Here is a 23,465-nt window from a genome sequence, read left to right as displayed (position 1 = left end):
TGGGTTTTGAGCATTCTAACACTCCTAAGTGTACATGCAACCCTAAATACCTTGGATCTATGTTTTCTCTATTATACATACAAATATGAAATTTCCAAGGTATTACCCTATCTAGCATACAATACTTGACACTTGGGTAATTAAATGGATAAAATACATACCTTTGTTTGATGTAGCTTGTCTTCATGAAGCTTGAGTGCCTAGTGCCCCAAGTGTGACACCTCAAATGGCTCACACAACATCATGTGCACTTGGAATGACTTGAGAGAAATTAGAACACTTCATAAAATCAGCTAGCCCTTTCTATCATCTCATAGTGGCCGATTTTTCCCAAGAATATGATCTTTATATAGTGTCACAATTAGGGTAAACCCTAATCGTCATGGCTTTCCATTTCCTTGGATCCATGGGTTCAAATACACCATAGAGCATCCATGGTGCATCTTATGGGTGTTAGCCAACTTGGCAATCCATGGAGCATTAGCCCACTATATAAGTATGGATGATTTACACTATCAACCCATATATTTAATTAGTCTTCTTTTGATCACTTAATTAATCCTAGAATAATTCTTGATCAATACTAATTAAATAATCTTATTAATATATTAAAACTTATAATATATTAACCAACCTTAAGTGTTATTTCACTCATTATAGGCTATCCAAATGCATGATGCCATGCAACCCAAATGGACCATGTTGGGTCGGGTCAAGTCTCACCAATTATAGTTATGAACTTAGACATTAATCCAACAACTGCGAGTGCATTGAAAATAGAGGTGAAATCACATCCTAAAGTCAACTTTTCCTTGTCTTATAGTATGCAGTTTTTTACGGCCAAAGTGTGGTCCACTAAGGGTGTTTATGGTTCTAAGTCTTTTCTTAGGGTTTTCAGCCAAAACATGATTCATTAAGGTAGCTATCAGCCATAGTGCTTTAGTGCATTGAGATTTCGGTCCTAGGCTCATCCTAGGGTGTGTTTTCAGTCCTAGTAGTATTATTGACTTAGATTTCGGTCCTAGTTTGTCTCTATAAAGTGTTTTCGGCCATAGTAGAGTTCTAGGCGATAATTCATAAAGGTAATGTTTAATGTGTGCTATCTTGTTGCCTTGTCAGTGTACATTCAATCATGGTTCCACAAAGCTTATTACACATATTTATATCCATATATGTTAGCTTATAAGTCATTGTACTTATGGTTTCAAATGTTCTAGGGTAGGTGGGATGCTAGGCTAAATACTAATAGACAATGTTTTAAATCCATGATTCCTATTCCAATTTATTTGTCTAGTTTTTCCTCGATAAACTTGTTTACTTTCAAGAGGTTATCTTATATATGATTTCCAAAGTGTATACATCCATATACATGCACTTACGCCCTTTTCGTTTTCAAGGTTTTTATTGTAATAGGGTTACAATTCAGACCTTGCTTGATCTAATTCTTTTGGGTTGTCCCAACAACCCTCAACCTGGGTCCATTCCCATATCCATCAAGCGACATTATTGATGCACAAAGAGACCTAACTATCCATTATCCCCCCTTAGACCAAAGATTCTCCCCACTTGGATTTGACTGCACTTTCTCAATCCATAAAGAATTTGATGGATTCCCAATCCATCTCACAACCTTACAATTCCAATTGCTAACAACCAAGGCTTACAAGAACTAGCATTCCATTACTAACCAACCTTAGTGACCCAACACATTCCAAACCTGATGAACACTTCCTGAATTCTCAATGAGCTCAATAATAATATGCACTCCCCATGATACAACTCCAAATCTTTAAGTCCATTCTGTTTGTGACACAGAACTATAACCCTTGACCGGAATGAAGGGGTCAGCAACTCAACAACTCCCCTGTCGAAGAATCGACGTACTCGAAGTTCGCCAATATATACCATTCGATTTCTGATGACAATTCCAATGGCTAAAATAGCCCATGTGAGCACACTTTCCTATTGAAGGTAACAGTCGACAACCTAAGCTTTACAACAGCTAGCCTTCCTTGACCACCCAAGCCTAGCGCTTATACATTCCAAGACCGAGTGATCATTCCCAATACCTAAAAAAAACTCAAAATCCTTAAGCACTTTCCGTTGAATCCACTACAAGTCCTTGGCGATTGATCGGTTGATGAGGAACAACATCACAATATCGAACAAATACCCAACTCGCTAAACCGTTTACTTACACACAGAGCCATTCCCATGTAACCTGCAACTAACCTTGCCTTAAAGATGTGAACTTGAAAACTACCGATCTTATACTCATGACCGACCCAATTCCTTACTACCTCAAAACCATGCACACCCCTACACATCTTGCGTTCAAAGCTAACACGCCTACCACATGAATTCCTTAAATTCTCGCTGATACTAGTAAATAGCTGACTGACTGCTGATATCCTAAGCGGAGTACTCAAGCCCCTTCTATACACGGCTCACAGAATGCAAAATGGCATATGACAACTTTCCGGATAAATTAACTATATTACTCATACAAGTGCTTCCATTCTTAAATAATCAGGGCATAACATTTCATATATACACCAATAACAAATTATAAACATAAAGACTAAAGCAGGAAAGAGAAGAATACGATACATACCCACAACATCTCAGGGTTCTGCCCCATATGCCTGCAGAAGCACCTGCAATGGAACCCGAGCTACTTCAACCACTAAGCATGGGCAATTTAACTTGATATGACAAGGATAATGACAATGACGACACAGTTCTACCTCCAGGCTATATTCTTGGCGAAGGTAACCCTTCCATCCACACTTACCACATTTAGACTTGTTGTGCACATGATCATGTGTTCCTTCATCCTTTGCATACACTGTTGGATTAGTATCTAAGGCTGTAACTATATTTGGTAAGTACTTGTCCTGATTGTGCATCATCCTTTTGGGTTGCCTTCACCATAGCAACTTGACAGGGTGATTTATATAGAGAGAAGAGATATTATTATTAATGTATTATAATAATAATATGTTAAAGGAATAATAATATTAATTTGTGTAACACCCAAAGTTCGAAGACCAAGAAAGGAAAGAAAACCCTAAGTTTAGGGGTCGACTCGGCGAGTCTAAGGGGGACTCGGCGAGTCCGAGCGGGATCCGGGTCGGGGAGTAAGTGACCGACTCGGTGAGTCGACCAGGGGGACTCGGCGAGTCTGGTCTGTGCGTGGAAAACCCTAAATTCGGGACTTGGGGCCTATATAAATGTCTTAATCTTCTTCCCAGGGTTCCTTACTGCCTCTTTAGCCCTGGATATCAAACCCTAGCCGTCATATCTCCTAGTTGAGCCTTGGAAGGTGCTATAAAGCTTGGAAAAGGAAGAAGGGACTTGGAGGAGCAAGAAGGAGCTATAGATCTGGGATTGTGAGTTCATTTTGAGCACTAGGAGGTAATAAACTAGTTCCTGGACCCTTTTTGCACCTAGATCTATGTGTGGTTGTTGGGGCTCTTTTGCCATAATGTTATTATTTTGGGTTAGAAGCCGGATCTGGAGTTGCTACTTCAGATTCAAGTGTTTTAGGGCCTGGAGAAGCATAAAGTATCAGTCATTGTGTTGATTTTGAAGTCCCTTGGCCTTACACCCTAGTTAATGGCGTATCTTGCCTAGATCTCCTTCTCTACACGTAAAGTTTGCAACTTTACGTAAGGAATAGACCTTAAAAGAGTGGATCTACAGTTTGGAGTCCATGCATGACTCAAAGGTCCTCTGCATGTATGTAGAACCGACTGGACTCGGCGAGTCCTTCGAGTGGACTCGGCGAGTAGCTTGAAGATGAGGAGGAACTCGACGAGTAGGATGAACAACTCGTCGAGTTGGATGAAGTTAGGCGTGGACTCGGCGAGTTGGATGAGCAACTCGGCGAGTTGGTTGAAGATTGTCTAGGACTCGGCGAGTCATGGACTGACTCGGCGAGTCGGTTCGCGAATAAGAAAGACCCTGAGTTTATGAACTCGGCGAGTCTTTAGGAAAACTCGGCGAGTAGGGTTGACCTGGAAGGTTGACTTTGACCAGAGTTGACTTAGTTGACTGTCAGACTAAGTGTTATATGTATATTGATAGCTCGGAGAGCTGGAGGAGCAGCGGATCAGGGGATTGTCGAGTAGCAGCCAGAGATTTATCAGTAGGGTTCAGCAGTCTCAGGTGAGTTTCCTTCCAGTAGGGACGGGTCTAAGGCCACAATGCCGGCCCGTCCAGTTAGCAGTAGTTTCCGATGCAGTAGTTAGCGTGTTTGATGCCTTCGTGGCTCAGACAGGATTTATGTGCTATGTTTTATGTATTATGTGTTATGTGTTCCGGGCTACGGCCCGATGTAGTATGCAGTATATGTGTTCATGCTAGTTGATATGTTATGCTATGCTATGTTCAGCCAGTTAGCCCGGACTTCGGTCCGATGCAGGGGACAAGGTCCCAGTCAGTCTCCGGACTTCGGTCCGATGCAGGGGGCAAGGCCCCAGTTAGCCCGGACTTCGGTCCGATGCAGGGGACAAGGTCCCAGTCAGTCTCCGGACTTCGGTCCGATGCAGGGGGCAAGGCCCCAGTTAGCCCGGACTTCGGTCCGATGCAGGGGACAAGATCCCAGTCAGTCTCCGGACTTCGGTCCGATGCAGGGGGCAAGGCCCTAGTTAGTCCGGACTTCGGTTCGATGCAGGGGACAAGGTCCCAGTCAGTTTCCGGACTTCGGTCTGATGTAGGGGGCAAGGCTCCAGTTAGTCCGGACATTGGTCCGATGCAGTGGGCAAGGCCCAGTATGTGCTTTATATGTTTTTGCATGGTAGGTGTTAGATTGGGGGAACTCACTAAGCTTCGTGCTTACGGTTTTCAGTTTTGGTTTCAGGTACCCAGTTTTCAAAAGAGGAGCTCGGGGAGATTGCAGTGCACACACCGTAGTCAGTTAGCCTGGGAATGTTCGACTCTGATAATGATATTATGCTTTGAATTAATACTCGAGAATTTATGTTATGACTTATGATACAGTTTTTATAAATATGATTCTAGTAATGCTTTTAAAGAAATTTTTGGTCGTGATTTTTGGGTCGTTACAAGTTGGTATCAGAGCCTTGGTTTGAGGGATTCAGATATGCATTCGAGTGTATTTGAACTCAAACTAAGGACACGATAAGGGATTTTCAAAAGAAAAACATTTTTGAATAAGGGTTTTGGAAAAAGAACATAGAAAGAAAAGATTTTTTTTTGAAAATGAGAAAAGGGTGTGGTGCATGCAATCAGCCGAGCTCAAGTAAGTACTCCCAATTTACCCATACAAGTTATGTTATTATTTCGATATCAGTTTCAGTATCAGTTTCAGTTCAGTTTCAGTTTCCAGCTTCAGTAGAACAGCATGCTAGAATAGGACTAAGGATCTAGGATGATGCCTTATGTGCCTGCTTTATGTGTTCCAGCTTGATGAGAATTGCATGTTAGTAATGAGTAGACAATAGTAGGATAGCCTGGGTAGGCTATGCCTGATAGTATGAGCTTAGCATTGTATGCTAGTGCAGTTTCTTGTTATGAGAATAGTTTTGCCTGAGTATGTTTCCCTTATCCGAATGTTGCTTGCTTCATGCTTTGTGGAACTCTGAGTGATGAGAGTTAGCCATTAGGTGAATACGTCACATTACATGTGATCAGGGTTGAATAATCTCAGAGTGCTGGATTTGGCCCTACTGCGCAGCTCTTGTTTGAGTCCAACCGTTGTAGGGACGAGTCCTTTACTTGAAGGATTATCTGAGCCTCGTCACATGTGATGGTATTCAGGTGGTGACTAATTGGCATTACAAGGAGGCCTTCAGCAGCTGAGACTGTTTGGGTAGAGTTAGAGGTTCCCTAGGGCAAGCCTAGGATGAGAGTATCAGAGATCAGTAGAAGAGTAAAGGGGACTTGGTGGAGTTGAGGTAACTCTTGAGGAAAGTACGGATAGATGTGGAAGGTAGTAGGGGCCCATACTACTGAAAGCAGAGGATCCGTACTCGATTCAAGAGGGGCCGAGGCGAAACCAAAGAACTAGTAGAGTATGTGAGAGATTCCTCAGCAGTAGTATGTAATTGATCAGGGATTGTTGTATTTTCAGCATGGTGACGTTGCGCGGGATATCAGTTGGCAGTTCAGGTGCAGGGGAGGGGTCTGGCTCGGGCTTTAGAGCCGGACAGCTTGATGATCAGATGAGGATTTCATTTCCGCAGAGATTATGCGCAACATCATCGATCAGACTCCAGTGACTTTTGGTTCAGTTAGAGAGGCTATTGTGGAGCTCATGGACAGTCATCTTGAGGCCTTTAGGGCCGGGTTAGTTTCAGGACAGATTGGGGCTCGTCTAGGTCCCGAATCTTATGGAGTTCAGGGATCCACCAGGAAGGGAGATCCCATTTCTAGTTTCTGCTATCAGGGGGCAGGGGTGTATGGGGCATTCTGTCTCCAAGAGAAACCATTGCATGATTGGATAGTTGAGGAAGTTTCGCGAGCCATTCGCGAGGGTCTGCCAGACATGGTCGTGAGGATCACTGATAGATTGATAGCGAGGCTTCAGGATCAGACATCTGTTGTTCAGTCAGCAGACGTTACCATTGGGGTAACACAGGAGCGAGAGTCGGGCAGGGAGTCGGAAGGGAAGAGGAAAATGGATGAGACTCAGGTTGCCACAGGTTCGAGTAAGAGGCCCAAGAGTTCAGAGTTGAGGACGAGGAACTATCAGAGCCGCAGTCGATGCGGGAAGTGCGGAAGGACGCACATGGGTGTGTGTAGGCGTAGAAGTGGTGGCGATGCTTAGTGTTTCAAGTGCGGCCAGATTGGTCATTTTAGCAGAGACTGTGTTGTTACCATCGCCCAGGGACTTGATCCGTTGTGTTTCCATTGCAGTCTAAGGGGCCACAAGAAGGCCCACTGTCCGAGTTTGTATTCAGCAGGGCAGGCGCCAGCTCCTGCCCTTGGAACTTCAAGTACCGTCAGTGGTTGTCAAGGCCGGGCAAGGGTGCCTACGGCTCGGAGCCGAGTTTCTCCGGTAGATTTCAGCAGGGATTCGAGCAGCACTGAGTAATGGAGGTATGTAACCTTGTGTTTGTCATCTTATGTTATGATTATATTGTTATGGTTTCTGCATCAATTGTGGTATAAGTGTTGTGTTATGGAGTGGCTTGCTTGTGATTACGTCATATGCCATTTTCATACCTCGGATAATTGGTTGGTAGTTAGGGGATGTGCTCATATGGAGAAGTTTCGGAGGATGCAGTAACTGTAGCATGGTAGGGAGAGATCTGGATCGTTTCGCTAGTTCGGAGTGGATAGTGGGTTGGATGGAGTGGTCAAATTCCTACCTGGCGGGCTCGGGTTCCCCAGTAGAAGTTTTGGAATGGTAGTAAAGGATCAGGATCTCTTTTGAGTGTGAAGCCGCAAGGGTTAAGCAGGATCGAAGTGGGGGAGAACCCTCCGAGTATATTTGGGTAAGAGTCTCGTAGACTCAGAATGAGTGCGCGACCTCTAAGAAGAAATGGTAGTAGCTCAGTGATGGGTGGATTGAGAAGTTCAGAATTAGGAGTTCGAGAACTTTTCCCAGCAGTTAGTTCATGTAATCGAGATGGTTAGAAGCTGGTTGGGAATCCAAGATTGAGGGCCACCTGTCGGACGCATGAGAGTCGGAATGAAGACCCTGAGAACGGGTAGCAGGAGATGTTTTAGCATTGGTAGCCAGTGTCTGAGGCAGCATGCAGATTGCGTAGATTCGGGAGTTGGGAGGTTGGAAACTTCCCAACAATAGCTTCTTGTATTCAGATTAGTAGACGGTTGGTTTGGGAACCAAGCCGGAGAATTCCTCGACGAAGCACTAAGTATATCAAGGATATAAGATGTCGAGGATGATGCAGAATTCAAAGACTAAGGGCTGGTGTGAGAAATCGGGATGAAGAATCACTAGCGGGACTAGGGATAGTCAGGATGTCCTCGGGATGGTAGTAGTAGAGTGTTGTAAGTCTGCGGGGGTAGCCGTAGCATTCACTAGTAGTCAGATGGTAGTAGCAGTGTTGTAAGCCTGCGGGGGTAGCCGTAGCATTCACTAGCAGTCAGATAGTAGTGGAGTGTTGTAAGCCTGCGGGGGTAGCCGTAGCGTTCATTAGCAGCCAGATAGTATTTGAGACTTGTGAATCCGCGGGTGTAGCCGTGGCTTTTATCAGATTGGTAGCAGCATGAGCGCGTGGTTGAACGCGGGAATGTAGTAATTCCCACCCGTTCGGGTGCAGCGGTGGGAATATGGGAATCCACGAGTTAGATTCGGATTTCCCAAATGGTTCAGTTATGGTTAAGTCAGCGAATCTTGGCTATAGATCGTCACATCAGTTATGAGATCAGAGTAGCAGTGGACCGTTGAGGTTCGGGTATGTTAAGGGCTACCGTCAGTCTGGGAGCCATCATGTTATTAGTCATAGAATGGATGATGTCAGGATGTGAAGTATGGACCCAATCGGTTGGATCGGAAGGTTGTTAGAGCCTCAGTGATAGGATAACTAGTGGAAACTAGTCCTTGAGAAAGATTTCATTCAGAAGTCGTGGAAGCGACTAAGGGAGGAGTCCCTTGACTCCACAGTTGGACTTGAGTTTAGTGTTTCAGGCAGCTCAATGTTTCAGCCAGTTTAGTGTTTCAGGCAGCTCAGTGTTTCAGCCAGTTTAGTGTTTCAGGCAGCTCAGTGTTTCAGCCAGTTTAGTGTTTCAGGCAGCTCAGTGTTTCGGCCAACTCAGTGTCTCAGGCAGCTCAGTGATTCAGCCAGACCAGCATTTCAGGCAGTTTAATGCCTCAGGCAGGTTCGGTATTGCAGACAATTCAGTGTTAGAAAGGTTTCGGAGTTTTGGGTCAGTATTGTATTTGAGTTGGAATACTAGTGTTGACGGTATAGTTGGTTGATGTGGAAATGACAGGTCTCTCTCAGCAGGATCAGTTGAGCCTTCGGCCGAGTATAAGTGACATGTAAAGATAGCTAGGCAAGTAGCTTTTCTTCGGGATGAAAGACTCGAGTTAGTAGGAGTTGAGTAATCAGATGGGATATAAGCAAGTTATTCCCAGCAGCATCGTTTCAGTATGAGCGGAAGAATGGATAGAACAGTTATTAAAGTCGAAGTATTTTCAGGAGTCGCTGGAAGCGACTAGGAGATTGCGAAGGGGTGTAGTAACCGGTAGGGTTCGGTAACCCAAATATGGAGACGTCAATAAGGACCGGGGGTGCTCGGCACCAAGTTATGTCAGATAGGGGCGTTGGTGGTTGTTGGCGGTATTGACCCGTACTAGAATTGGCGGAGGTGATGGAGTTGGTGAAGTATAGGACCTTCACAGTTACAGAGAAATAGTTGGTTATAGAACCTTGCCTTGGGAAGACAAGGGATTTGCGCAAGGACAGGAAGGGGCGAACCCCTATAGGTTCAGTTCAGTACTCGGTGAGTACCAGAAGGATTGCCGGTTGAGTAAGTTGGGTCTCTAGGATGTTTAGGGTCAGGGTTGACCCGAGGTGTTATCTGCAGGGATTAAGGTTAGTCGGAAGGATCGAGCAAAAGCCAGCAAGGGTAGGCAGCTGGTGTTGGAATAGTTGGTTGGGTTTAGAGGCAGCTCGCAGGCAGTGGGCCATAGCAGACTTCGAGGACGAAGTTTAGTTTAAGAGGGGGAGAGTTGTAACACCCAAAGTTCGAAGACCAAGAAAGGAAAGAAAACCCTAAGTTTAGGGGTCGACTCGGCGAGTCTAAGGGGGACTCGGCGAGTCCGAGCGGGATCCGGGTCGGGGAGTAAGTGACCGACTCGGCGAGTCGACCAGGGGGACTCAGCGAGTCTGGTCTGTGCGTGGAAAACCCTAAATTCGGGACTTGGGGCCTATATAAATGTCTTAATCTTCTTCCCAGGGTTCCTTACTGCCTCTTTAGCCCTAGATATCAAACCCTAGCCGTCATATCTCCTAGTTGAGCCTTGGAAGGTGCTATAAAGCTTGGAAAAGGAAGAAGGGACTTGGAGGAGCAAGAAGGAGCTATAGATCTGGGATTGTGAGTTCATTTTGAGCACTAGGAGGTAATAAACTAGTTCCTGGACCCTTTTTGCACCTAGATCTATGTGTGGTTGTTGGGGCTCTTTTTCCATAATGTTATTATTTTGGGTTAGAAGACGGATCTGGAGTTGCTACTTCAGATTCAAGTGTTTTAGGGCCTGGAGAAGCATAAAGTATCAGTCATTGTGTTGATTTTGAAGTCCCTTGGCCTTATACCTTAGTTAATGGCGTATCTTGCCTAGATCTCCTTCTCTACACGTAAAGTTTGCAACTTTACGTAAGGAATAGACCTTAAAAGAGTGGATCTACAGTTTGGAGTCCATGCATGACTCAAAGGTCCTCTGCATGTATGTAGAACCGACTGGACTCGACGAGTCCTTCGAGTGGACTCGGCGAGTAGCTTGAAGATGAGGAGGAACTCGATGAGTAGGATGAACAACTCGTCGAGTTGGATGAAGTTAGGCGTGGACTCGGCGAGTTGGATGAGCAACTCGGCGAGTTGGTTGAAGATTGTCTAGGACTCGGCGAGTCATGGACTGACTCGGCGAGTCGGTTCGCGAATAAGAAAGACCCTGAGTTTATGAACTCGGCGAGTCTTTAGGAAGACTCGGCGAGTAGGGTTGACCTGGAAGGTTGACTTTGACCAGAGTTGACTTAGTTGACTGTCAGACTAAGTGTTATATGTATATTGATAGCTCGGAGAGCTGGAGGAGCAGCGGATCAAGGGATTGTCGAGTAGCAGCCAGAGATTTATCAGTAGGGTTCAGCAGTCTCAGGTGAGTTTCCTTCCAGTAGGGACGGGTCTAAGGCCACAATGCTGGCCCGTCCAGTTAGCAGTAGTTTTCGATGCAGTAGTTAGCATGTTTGATGCCTTCGTGGCTCAGACAGGATTTATGTGCTATGTTTTATGTGTTATGTGTTATGTGTTCCGGGCTACGGCCCGATGTAGTATGCAGTATATGTGTTCATGCTAGTTGATATGTTATGTTATGCTATGTTCAGCCAGTTAGCCCGGACTTCGGTCCGATGCAGGGGACAAGGTCCCAGTCAGTCTCCGGACTTCGGTCCGATGCAGGGGGCAAGGCCCCAGTTAGCCCGGACTTCGGTCCGATGCAGGGGACAAGGTCCCAGTCAGTCTCCGGACTTCGGTCCGATGCAGGGGGCAAGGCCCCAGTTAGCCCGGACTTCGGTCCGATGCAGGGGACAAGGTCCCAGTCAGTCTCCGGACTTCGGTCCGATGCAGGGGGCAAGGCCCTAGTTAGTCCGGACTTCGGTCCGATGCAGGGGACAAGGTCCCAGTCATTTTTCGGACTTCGGTCCGATGTAGGGGGCAAGGCTCCAGTTAGTCCGGACATTGGTCCGATGCAGTGGGCAAGGCCCAGTATGTGCTTTATATGTTTTTGCATGGTAGGTGTTAGATTGGGGGAACTCACTAAGCTTCGTGCTTACGGTTTTCAGTTTTGGTTTCAGGTACCCAGTTTTCAAAAGAGGAGCTTGGGGAGATTGAAGTGCACACACCGTAATCAGTTAGCCTGGGAATGTTCGACTCTGATAATGATATTATGCTTTGAATTAATACTCGAGAATTTATGTTATGACTTATGATACAGTTTTTATAAATATGATTCTAGTAATGCTTTTAAAGAAATTTTTGGTCGTGATTTTTGGGTCGTTACAATTTGAGTCGTAAATTAATTAGGAATTAATTTGTTGACTTAAAGAGATTAATTGAAGAAAGGGGTATAAACTGTCAAATGTGTGATAGTTGTATTTTGAGCTAAGAATCCTTATGGATATGGGTTGGACGATTTTAGGGATGTGGATCACCTAGAAACCGTCCAAGGCTTATCTAGGAGGGATATTGGATTGCTTTGAGGCAAAGTTATCCAATAAGGGTTTTAGGGTGAAACCCTAGGAGCTCACAGTATAAATAGACCCTTGGGGTTGTGGAAATCGACACCTTGGTTATTGGAGTAACCCTAGAGCCTATTTTCCTCTTCCTTACCTCTCTCAAATCATCTTCTTGCTAGTTGGTGTTTGTAAGCCATTAGAAGAGTGACAATTGTGACTCTAAGCTCCAAGGAGAAGAAGGTTTCAAGCAAGTAATTCAAGGTATGATTCTAGATCTATTTTCATATGTTTTGATTGTTAGTTTAAATGAGATCTAGCCATGAAAGTCTTGGATATGTTACATGTTCAATTAGAGAAACCTAGATCCAAGCAATTAGGGTTTGCATGTGCACATAGGAAAGTTCTTATGGCTCAAACCCATCAGTGGTATCAGAGCTTTGATTGATTTCTATTGAATTGATGCATTAGTTAATTGCTTGTTGCCTGAAGAATTCGATTTTTAGTCATCTGCCTGATGAACTCGGCGAGTTCCACTGTAGACTCGGCAAGTAGCTTCAACTCGGCGAGTCCAAGGCTTGACTCGGCGAGTTCCAGTGTCAGACAGAGGAAAATTCGGGATTTTGTTGTTGTTTTTGTCTTGGATTGATACCTAAATCGTTTTATTAAGTATAAATCCAAATTTTAACCTAATTTAATGATTATCCTTGACATAATAATAGATAATTTCGTATCTTATGAATATTAATTATTTATATGATAAATATGGACTATTTAAGATTATTTGGTAATTATCTAATGACTAAAATTGGATTAGGTCAAATATAGATAATTATGAAATTAATTGTTTAATTTGAATTATTTGTTATTTGATCCCTATTGTTTTGAAAAGTTCAATATTTATCCCGATAGTTTTTGAAATTTGAATTTGGTAATTAATAGTTTAATTTAGAAGAATTTATATTTCAACCCCTAGAATTTTACAAGTTTAAAAATTCAACCCTATACTATTATATTATTAAGACCTTAATAAATATATAAGTGAAATTAAAATGCTAGTCTTATCGTTAGTAAGCCTCATTCATGAAGCCAGTCTATAAGGTGGGTATAAGGTTGTTGCCTATAAAATGGCACTTAATGGGTGTACACTCACACCCACCGCTTGCTTGACTGGTGGAGGGTCGTTAGCCGAACGGGTAGGATAGGGCACCTCTCTCTCCTCATTAATAAGTATAATGATTCTATAAAGTAACTAAACTATTTTATAAAATTCCCAATCTTAGCTACTTTACGAAAAGTGAATTGATTCAATCCCATTAAATTGCACTTTGCACCCTTGCTAAGAAGTTAGTGGAGCGTGTGTGGTTTACCGGCACACTAATTGGTTCTAAGCAAAGGTGAAAAAGGGTGATTCATTGTTTATCATAGTTCGATGGAGCGTGTGTGGTTTACCGGCACATCGAATAGGTGATTGTAACAATGAAGGCACCATGTAGATTTGCATGGTTATTCACACCCACTTTGTGATCCTCGGCATCCCAATCACAAACTAGAGGGGTATGTCGAGATTTAAACATGCCATTGAAAAGTTCAATGAATCTCAAAATCTAGGAATTCTCAATAAAACTTAAGGTTATGTTTTCAAGGTGAAGAATTAGTGAATCGTCATTCACTTACCTCCAAATTATTTGCGTGTTGGATTACGACATCCTTTTTCTAATATGTAAATAATGTTGTTGGGTCCTATCCCTAATTTTTCATTTTGGGTGTTTAATTAGGGATCCAATTCTAATCAAACTTTGTCCTTTCTAATTGTAGATGTCGAATGCAAACAACGCTACTGCTAACTCATTCACGTTAATGAGTCTTTGCCAAAAGGTGACCTTCGATTGTACGAACTTTAGCGAATGGATCAGATACATTCACACCATTGCACGTTACGAGGACAAACATTATGTCCTCGACAAAAAGCTCGAGAAGGTCAACCCGGAAATCGCTACTCTCGAAGAGATGGTTGTCTTCGAGACACACGAACGTGATGCAACGAAGGTCCATTGCATCATGATAGCCACTATGAACAAAGAATTCCAAACGTCCTACGAGGACATGTATCCCTATGAAATGCATCAAGACTTGATGGAGAGGTACCACCAAAGCGCGAGGCAAAAGCGCTACGAGATCATTACCAACATGATCACTGCCAAGATGGGAAGTGGAGAATCGTTAACAATGCACTTGCAAAAGATGCAAAGATATGTTGATCGTCTTTGCAAGTTAAATGTCAACTTTGGGGAAGATTTGGCCATTGACATTGTTCTTCACTCCTTGCCTTCATGCTACAACCAATTTAGGATGACCTACCACATGAACAAGGAAGAGGTCACCCTAAGCAAACTCTAAGGACTCCTAAGGACTGCTGAGAGAAACCTTAAGGACAAGTTTGTTGCACCAACTCCCGCACCAACCGCTGCTCCTGTTTTGGCTGTAGGGCAAGGAAGAGGCAAGAAGAGGAAGGCTCCTTCAAAGAGCCACTGCAATGGAAAGTCCCAAGATGGTTCCTCTTCTAGTGGGACCAAGGTTGATCCTTCTAAGCCCAACCCTAACCCGAAGGAGGTAGAGTGCCATCATTGCCACAAAATAGGGCATTGGAAGAGAAGTTGCCCGGAATATCTGCAAGTCATCAAGGATGGAAAGATCAAGCCATCTTTTGCAGGTATATACACAATTAAATCTAATGATTCATCTCATACTATTTCTTGGGTTCTTCATACAGGATGTGGTTACCACATTTGTTCTGATTTGTAGGGACTAAGAAGAGATAGAGACGTGGAGCGAGGAAGAATAAATCTAATCATGGGAAACAAAAGATCGTCGCATGTCACCAAGATTGGAGTGTATTCTTTAGCGCTTAGTAATGGATTAGGTTTAGATTTAAATAATTGTTGCTACTCGCCAGATATGGCAAGAAACATCATTTCATTTCATGGTTTGTTTAGACAAGGATTTAGATATTTGTTTAATAATATGAATGGTTCTATTTATGCTTATCTAAATGGTGTTTTATACTTTGAAGTAATGCCTTGTAATGGAATTTATGAAACTGTTATGGTTGTAGATAACCTAGGAAATGATGTGTTGTGTATAGACTCTTCCAATAGTATGGATAAAGCACCTTTGTGGCATTGTCGTCTTGGACATGTCAACAAGAAGCGCATAGGCTAACTCTAAAAGGATAAAGTGTTGGAGTCATTCCACCTTAGGGAAGATGACACGTGTGAATCTTGTTTACTTGGAAAGATGACCAAGTCACCCTTCTCTGGCACTTGTGAGAGGGGTGAGGGTTTCTTGAATCTCATACATACCGATGTGTGTGGGCCCTTTAGATCTACCACAAAGGATGGGAACCGCTTCTATGTGACTTTTACCGATGATTATAGTAGATATGGGTATATCTACTTAATCAAGCACATGTCAGAAACGTTTGAAAAGTTCAAAGAATTCAAACATGAAGTAGAGAATCAATTGGGTAGGAAAATCAAGATGCTTCGATCCGATCGAGGAGGAGAGTACCTAAGTCTTGAATTCCATGACTATCTCAAGGAATGCGGAATAGTTTCTCAATTGACGCCATCTAGGACACCGCAGTTGAATGGTGTGGCAGAAAGGCGCTATCGAACCTTGTTAGACATGGTTCGTTTTATGATGAGTCATGCTTCACAACCTATCTCATTCTGGGGGTATGCCTTAGAGACTTCCGCCCATATCCTTAACCGAGTCCCTACAAAGAAGGTTGCCAAAACACCTCACGAGATGTGGACAGGGAAAGCTCCCTTGTTATAACACATCAAGGTTTGGGGTTGTGAAGTTTTTGTAAGACGAGAAACTGACGACAAGCTCAAACCTCGTAGTGAGCGACGTATTTTCATCGGCTACCCGCAGAACTTTTTTGGATACCTCTTCTATAGACCGAGTGACAATGTAGTCTTCGTAGCAAGGAGAGGGGTTTTCCGAGAACGAGAACTCATAGACCAAGGAGACAGTGGGAGGCGGATCGATCTTGAAGAAATTCAAGAATCGAGTGATGAAGGAACCTCTACCGCTAGCGCCCAACCCAAGGAGGAAACTCCGATTGAACTGATTGACCAATCCTTACCTCTTACACGTTCCGAAAGAGTTATAGTTCAACCCCAATTATATGGCTTTCATATTACTACCGAAGGGGACACGTATATTAGTAACAATACACTAGTAAACCTAGATGAACCTAATAGTTATAAGGAAGCCATGGCAGGCCCAGAGTCTACTAAATGGAAAGAGGCAATGGATAGCAAGATTCAATCCATGTATGACAACCAAGTTTTGAATTTGGTTGACAATGTGCCCGGACGTAAGACGGTTGGGTGCAAATGCATCTTCAAGAAGAAGACCGATGTGGATGGAAATGTGCACACGTATAAGTCACGACTAGTGGCAAAGGGCTTTACTCAAACTCCCGGAGTTGACTATGATGAGACCTTCTTACCAGTTGCTAAGATAAAATCTATTAGGGTGATGCTAGCCATTGCCACATTTCATGATTATGAGATATGGAAAATGGATGTCAAAACCGTTTTCCTTAATGGGAGGTTGGATGAGGATGTTTACATGGCTCAGCCAGAGGGTTTTGTCGATCCGAAGCATCCCAATAGAGTGTGCAAGCTTAAGAAGTCCATTTATGGACTTAAGCAAGCATCTCGTAGATGGAATCTTTGCTTTGATGAGAAAGTCAAAGAGTTTGGATTTGTACGAAGCGAAGATGAATCATGTGTATATATCAAAGCCAGTGGGAGCATAGTTAGCTTTCAGTCTGGACAACTTCTTGGCTTCGAAAAATGTATTTGCATCAAGTATAAGAGAAAGCAAACCTGGCTCTGATACCACTGTTGGGTTTTGAGCATTCTAACACTCCTAAGTGTACATGCAACCCTAAATACCTTGGATCTATGTTTTCTCTATTATACATACAAATATGAAATTTCCAAGGTATTACCCTATCTAGCATACAATACTTGACACTTGGGTAATTAAATGGATAAAATACATACCTTTGTTTGATGTAGCTTGTCTTCATGAAGCTTGAGTGCCTAGTGCCCCAAGTGTGACACCTCAAATGGCTCACACAACATCATGTGCACTTGGAATGACTTGAGAGAAATTAGAACACTTCATAAAATCAGCTAGCCCTTTCTATCATCTCATAGTGGCCGATTTTTCCCAAGAATATGATCTTTATATAGTGTCACAATTAGGGTAAACCCTAATCGTCATGGCTTTCCATTTCCTTGGATCCATGGGTTCAAATACACCATAGAGCATCCATGGTGCATCTTATGGGTGTTAGCCAACTTGGCAATCCATGGAGCATTAGCCCACTATATAAGTATGGATGATTTACACTATCAACCCATATATTTAATTAGTCTTCTTTTGATCACTTAATTAATCCTAGAATAATTCTTGATCAATACTAATTAAATAATCTTATTAATATATTAAAACTTATAATATATTAACCAACCTTAAGTGTTATTTCACTCATTATAGGCTATCCAAATGCATGATGCCATGCAACCCAAATGGACCATGTTGGGTCGGGTCAAGTCTCACCAATTATAGTTATGAACTTAGACATTAATCCAACAACTGCGAGTGCATTGAAAATAGAGGTGAAATCACATCCTAAAGTCAACTTTTCCTTGTCTTATAGTATGCAGTTTTTTACGGCCAAAGTGTGGTCCACTAAGGGTGTTTATGGTTCTAAGTCTTTTCTTAGGGTTTTCAGCCAAAACATGATTCATTAAGGTAGCTATCAGCCATAGTGCTTTAGTGCATTGAGATTTCGGTCCTAGGCTCATCCTAGGGTGTGTTTTCAGTCCTAGTAGTATTATTGACTTAGATTTCGGTCCTAGTTTGTCTCTATAAAGTGTTTTCGGCCATAGTAGAGTTCTAGGCGATAATTCATAAAGGTAATGTTTAATGTGTGCTATCTTGTTGCCTTGTCAGTGTACATTCAATCATGGTTCCACAAAGCTTATTACACATATTTATATCCATATATGTTAGCTTATAAGTCATTGTACTTATGGTTTCAAATGTTCTAGGGTAGGTGGGATGCTAGGCTAAATACTAATAGACAATGTTTTAAATCCATGATTCCTATTCCAATTTATTTGTCTAGTTTTTCCTCGATAAACTTGTTTACTTTCAAGAGGTTATCTTATATATGATTTCCAAAGTGTATACATCCATATACATGCACTTACGCCCTTTTCGTTTTCAAGGTTTTTATTGTAATAGGGTTACAATTCAGACCTTGCTTGATCTAATTCTTTTGGGTTGTCCCAACAACCCTCAACCTGGGTCCATTCCCATATCCATCAAGCGACATTATTGATGCACAAAGAGACCTAACTATCCATTATCCCCCCTTAGACCAAAGATTCTCCCCACTTGGATTTGACTGCACTTTCTCAATCCATAAAGAATTTGATGGATTCCCAATCCATCTCACAACCTTACAATTCCAATTGCTAACAACCAAGGCTTACAAGAACTAGCATTCCATTACTAACCAACCTTAGTGACCCAACACATTCCAAACCTGATGAACACTTCCTGAATTCTCAATGAGCTCAATAATAATATGCACTCCCCATGATACAACTCCAAATCTTTAAGTCCATTCTGTTTGTGACACAGAACTATAACCCTTGACCGGAATGAAGGGGTCAGCAACTCAACAACTCCCCTGTCGAAGAATCGACGTACTCGAAGTTCGCCAATATATACCATTCGATTTCTGATGACAATTCCAATGGCTAAAATAGCCCATGTGAGCACACTTTCCTATTGAAGGTAACAGTCGACAACCTAAGCTTTACAACAGCTAGCCTTCCTTGACCACCCAAGCCTAGCGCTTATACATTCCAAGACCGAGTGATCATTCCCAATACCTAAAAAAAACTCAAAATCCTTAAGCACTTTCCGTTGAATCCACTACAAGTCCTTGGCGATTGATCGGTTGATGAGGAACAACATCACAATATCGAACAAATACCCAACTCGCTAAACCGTTTACTTACACACAGAGCCATTCCCATGTAACCTGCAACTAACCTTGCCTTAAAGATGTGAACTTGAAAACTACCGATCTTATACTCATGACCGACCCAATTCCTTACTACCTCAAAACCATGCACACCCCTACACATCTTGCGTTCAAAGCTAACACGCCTACCACATGAATTCCTTAAATTCTCGCTGATACTAGTAAATAGCTGACTGACTGCTGATATCCTAAGCGGAGTACTCAAGCCCCTTCTATACACGGATCACAGAATGCAAAATGGCATATGACAACTTTCCGGATAAATTAACTATATTACTCATACAAGTGCTTCCATTCTTAAATAATCAGGGCATAACATTTCATATATACACCAATAACAAATTATAAACATAAAGACTAAAGCAGGAAAGAGAAGAATACGATACATACCCACAACATCTCAGGGTTCTGCCCCATATGCCTGCAGAAGCACCTGCAATGGAACCCGAGCTACTTCAACCACTAAGCATGGGCAATTTAACTTGATATGACAAGGATAATGACAATGACGACACAGTTCTACCTCCAGGCTATATTCTTGGCGAAGGTAACCCTTCCATCCACACTTACCACATTTAGACTTGTTGTGCACATGATCATGTGTTCCTTCATCCTTTGCATACACTGTTGGATTAGTATCTAAGGCTGTAACTATATTTGGTAAGTACTTGTCCTGATTGTGCATCATCCTTTTGGGTTGCCTTCACCATAGCAACTTGACAGGGTGATTTATATAGAGAGAAGAGATATTATTATTAATGTATTATAATAATAATATGTTAAAGGAATAATAATATTAATTTGTGTAACACCCAAAGTTCGAAGACCAAGAAAGGAAAGAAAACCCTAAGTTTAGGGGTCGACTCGGCGAGTCTAAGGGGGACTCGGCGAGTCCGAGCGGGATCCGGGTCGGGGAGTAAGTGACCGACTCGGTGAGTCGACCAGGGGGACTCGGCGAGTCTGGTCTGTGCGTGGAAAACCCTAAATTCGGGACTTGGGGCCTATATAAATGTCTTAATCTTCTTCCCAGGGTTCCTTACTGCCTCTTTAGCCCTAGATATCAAACCCTAGCCGTCATATCTCCTAGTTGAGCCTTGGAAGGTGCTATAAAGCTTGGAAAAGGAAGAAGGGACTTGGAGGAGCAAGAAGGAGCTATAGATCTGGGATTGTGAGTTCATTTTGAGCACTAGGAGGTAATAAACTAGTTCTTGGACCCTTTTTGCACCTAGATCTATGTGTGGTTGTTGGGGCTCTTTTGCCATAATGTTATTATTTTGGGTTAGAAGCCGGATCTGGAGTTGCTACTTCAGATTCAAGTGTTTTAGGGCCTGGAGAAGCATAAAGTATCAGTCATTGTGTTGATTTTGAAGTCCCTTGGCCTTACACCCTAGTTAATGGCGTATCTTGCCTAGATCTCCTTCTCTACACGTAAAGTTTGCAACTTTACGTAAGGAATAGACCTTAAAAGAGTGGATCTACAGTTTGGAGTCCATGCATGACTCAAAGGTCCTCTGCATGTATGTAGAACCGACTGGACTCGGCGAGTCCTTCGAGTGGACTCGGCGAGTAGCTTGAAGATGAGGAGGAACTCGACGAGTAGGATGAACAACTCGTCGAGTTGGATGAAGTTAGGCGTGGACTCGGCGAGTTGGATGAGCAACTCGGCGAGTTGGTTGAAGATTGTCTAGGACTCGGCGAGTCATGGACTGACTCGGCGAGTCGGTTCGCGAATAAGAAAGACCCTGAGTTTATGAACTCGGCGAGTCTTTAGGAAAACTCGGCGAGTAGGGTTGACCTGGAAGGTTGACTTTGACCAGAGTTGACTTAGTTGACTGTCAGACTAAGTGTTATATGTATATTGATAGCTCGGAGAGCTGGAGGAGCAGCGGATCAGGGGATTGTCGAGTAGCAGCCAGAGATTTATCAGTAGGGTTCAGCAGTCTCAGGTGAGTTTCCTTCCAGTAGGGACGGGTCTAAGGCCACAATGCCGGCCCGTCCAGTTAGCAGTAGTTTCCGATGCAGTAGTTAGCGTGTTTGATGCCTTCGTGGCTCAGACAGGATTTATGTGCTATGTTTTATGTATTATGTGTTATGTGTTCCGGGCTACGGCCCGATGTAGTATGCAGTATATGTGTTCATGCTAGTTGATATGTTATGCTATGCTATGTTCAGCCAGTTAGCCCGGACTTCGGTCCGATGCAGGGGACAAGGTCCCAGTCAGTCTCCGGACTTCGGTCCGATGCAGGGGGCAAGGCCCCAGTTAGCCCGGACTTCGGTCCGATGCAGGGGACAAGGTCCCAGTCAGTCTCCGGACTTCGGTCCGATGCAGGGGGCAAGGCCCCAGTTAGCCCGAACTTCGGTCCGATGCAGGGGACAAGATCCCAGTCAGTCTCCGGACTTCGGTCCGATGCAGGGGGCAAGGCCCTAGTTAGTCCGGACTTCGGTTCGATGCAGGGGACAAGGTCCCAGTCAGTTTCCGGACTTCGGTCTGATGTAGGGGGCAAGGCTCCAGTTAGTCCGGACATTGGTCCGATGCAGTGGGCAAGGCCCAGTATGTGCTTTATATGTTTTTGCATGGTAGGTGTTAGATTGGGGGAACTCACTAAGCTTCGTGCTTACGGTTTTCAGTTTTGGTTTCAGGTACCCAGTTTTCAAAAGAGGAGCTCGGGGAGATTGCAGTGCACACACCGTAGTCAGTTAGCCTGGGAATGTTCGACTCTGATAATGATATTATGCTTTGAATTAATACTCGAGAATTTATGTTATGACTTATGATACAGTTTTTATAAATATGATTCTAGTAATGCTTTTAAAGAAATTTTTGGTCGTGATTTTTGGGTCGTTACAAGTTGGTATCAGAGCCTTGGTTTGAGGGATTCAGATATGCATTCGAGTGTATTTGAACTCAAACTAAGGACACGATAAGAGATTTTCAAAAGAAAAACATTTTTGAATAAGGGTTTTGGAAAAAGAACATAGAAAGAAAAGATTTTTTTTTGAAAATGAGAAAAGGGTGTGGTGCATGCAATCAGCCGAGCTCAAGTAAGTACTCCCAATTTACCCATACAAGTTATGTTATTATTTCGATATCAGTTTCAGTATCAGTTTCAGTTCAGTTTCAGTTTCCAGCTTCAGTAGAACAGCATGCTAGAATAGGACTAAGGATCTAGGATGATGCCTTATGTGCCTGCTTTATGTGTTCCAGCTTGATGAGAATTGCATGTTAGTAATGAGTAGACAATAGTAGGATAGCCTGGGTAGGCTATGCCTGATAGTATGAGCTTAGCATTGTATGCTAGTGCAGTTTCTTGTTATGAGAATAGTTTTGCCTGAGTATGTTTCCCTTATCCGAATGTTGCTTGCTTCATGCTTTGTGGAACTCTGAGTGATGAGAGTTAGCCATTAGGTGAATACGTCACATTACATGTGATCAGGGTTGAATAATCTCAGAGTGCTGGATTTGGCCCTACTGCGCAGCTCTTGTTTGAGTCCAACCGTTGTAGGGACGAGTCCTTTACTTGAAGGATTATCTGAGCCTCGTCACATGTGATGGTATTCAGGTGGTGACTAATTGGCATTACAAGGAGGCCTTCAGCAGCTGAGACTGTTTGGGTAGAGTTAGAGGTTCCCTAGGGCAAGCCTAGGATGAGAGTATCAGAGATCAGTAGAAGAGTAAAGGGGACTTGGTGGAGTTGAGGTAACTCTTGAGGAAAGTACGGATAGATGTGGAAGGTAGTAGGGGCCCATACTACTGAAAGCAGAGGATCCGTACTCGATTCAAGAGGGGCCGAGGCGAAACCAAAGAACTAGTAGAGTATGTGAGAGATTCCTCAGCAGTAGTATGTAATTGATCAGGGATTGTTGTATTTTCAGCATGGTGACGTTGCGCGGGATATCAGTTGGCAGTTCAGGTGCAGGGGAGGGGTCTGGCTCGGGCTTTAGAGCCGGACAGCTTGATGATCAGATGAGGATTTCATTTCCGCAGAGATTATGCGCAACATCATCGATCAGACTCCAGTGACTTTTGGTTCAGTTAGAGAGGCTATTGTGGAGCTCATGGACAGTCATCTTGAGGCCTTTAGGGCCGGGTTAGTTTCAGGACAGATTGGGGCTCGTCTAGGTCCCGAATCTTATGGAGTTCAGGGATCCACCAGGAAGGGAGATCCCATTTCTAGTTTCTGCTATCAGGGGGCAGGGGTGTATGGGGCATTCTGTCTCCAAGAGAAACCATTGCATGATTGGATAGTTGAGGAAGTTTCGCGAGCCATTCGCGAGGGTCTGCCAGACATGGTCGTGAGGATCACTGATAGATTGATAGCGAGGCTTCAGGATCAGACATCTGTTGTTCAGTCAGCAGACGTTACCATTGGGGTAACACAGGAGCGAGAGTCGGGCAGGGAGTCGGAAGGGAAGAGGAAAATGGATGAGACTCA

Source organism: Lactuca saligna, chromosome 7 (genome assembly GCF_052625555.1).
Source record: "Lactuca saligna cultivar CGN05327 chromosome 7, ASM5262555v1, whole genome shotgun sequence".
NCBI lineage: Eukaryota > Viridiplantae > Streptophyta > Magnoliopsida > Asterales > Asteraceae > Lactuca > Lactuca saligna.
Note: the sequence above shows the minus strand (reverse complement) of the source record.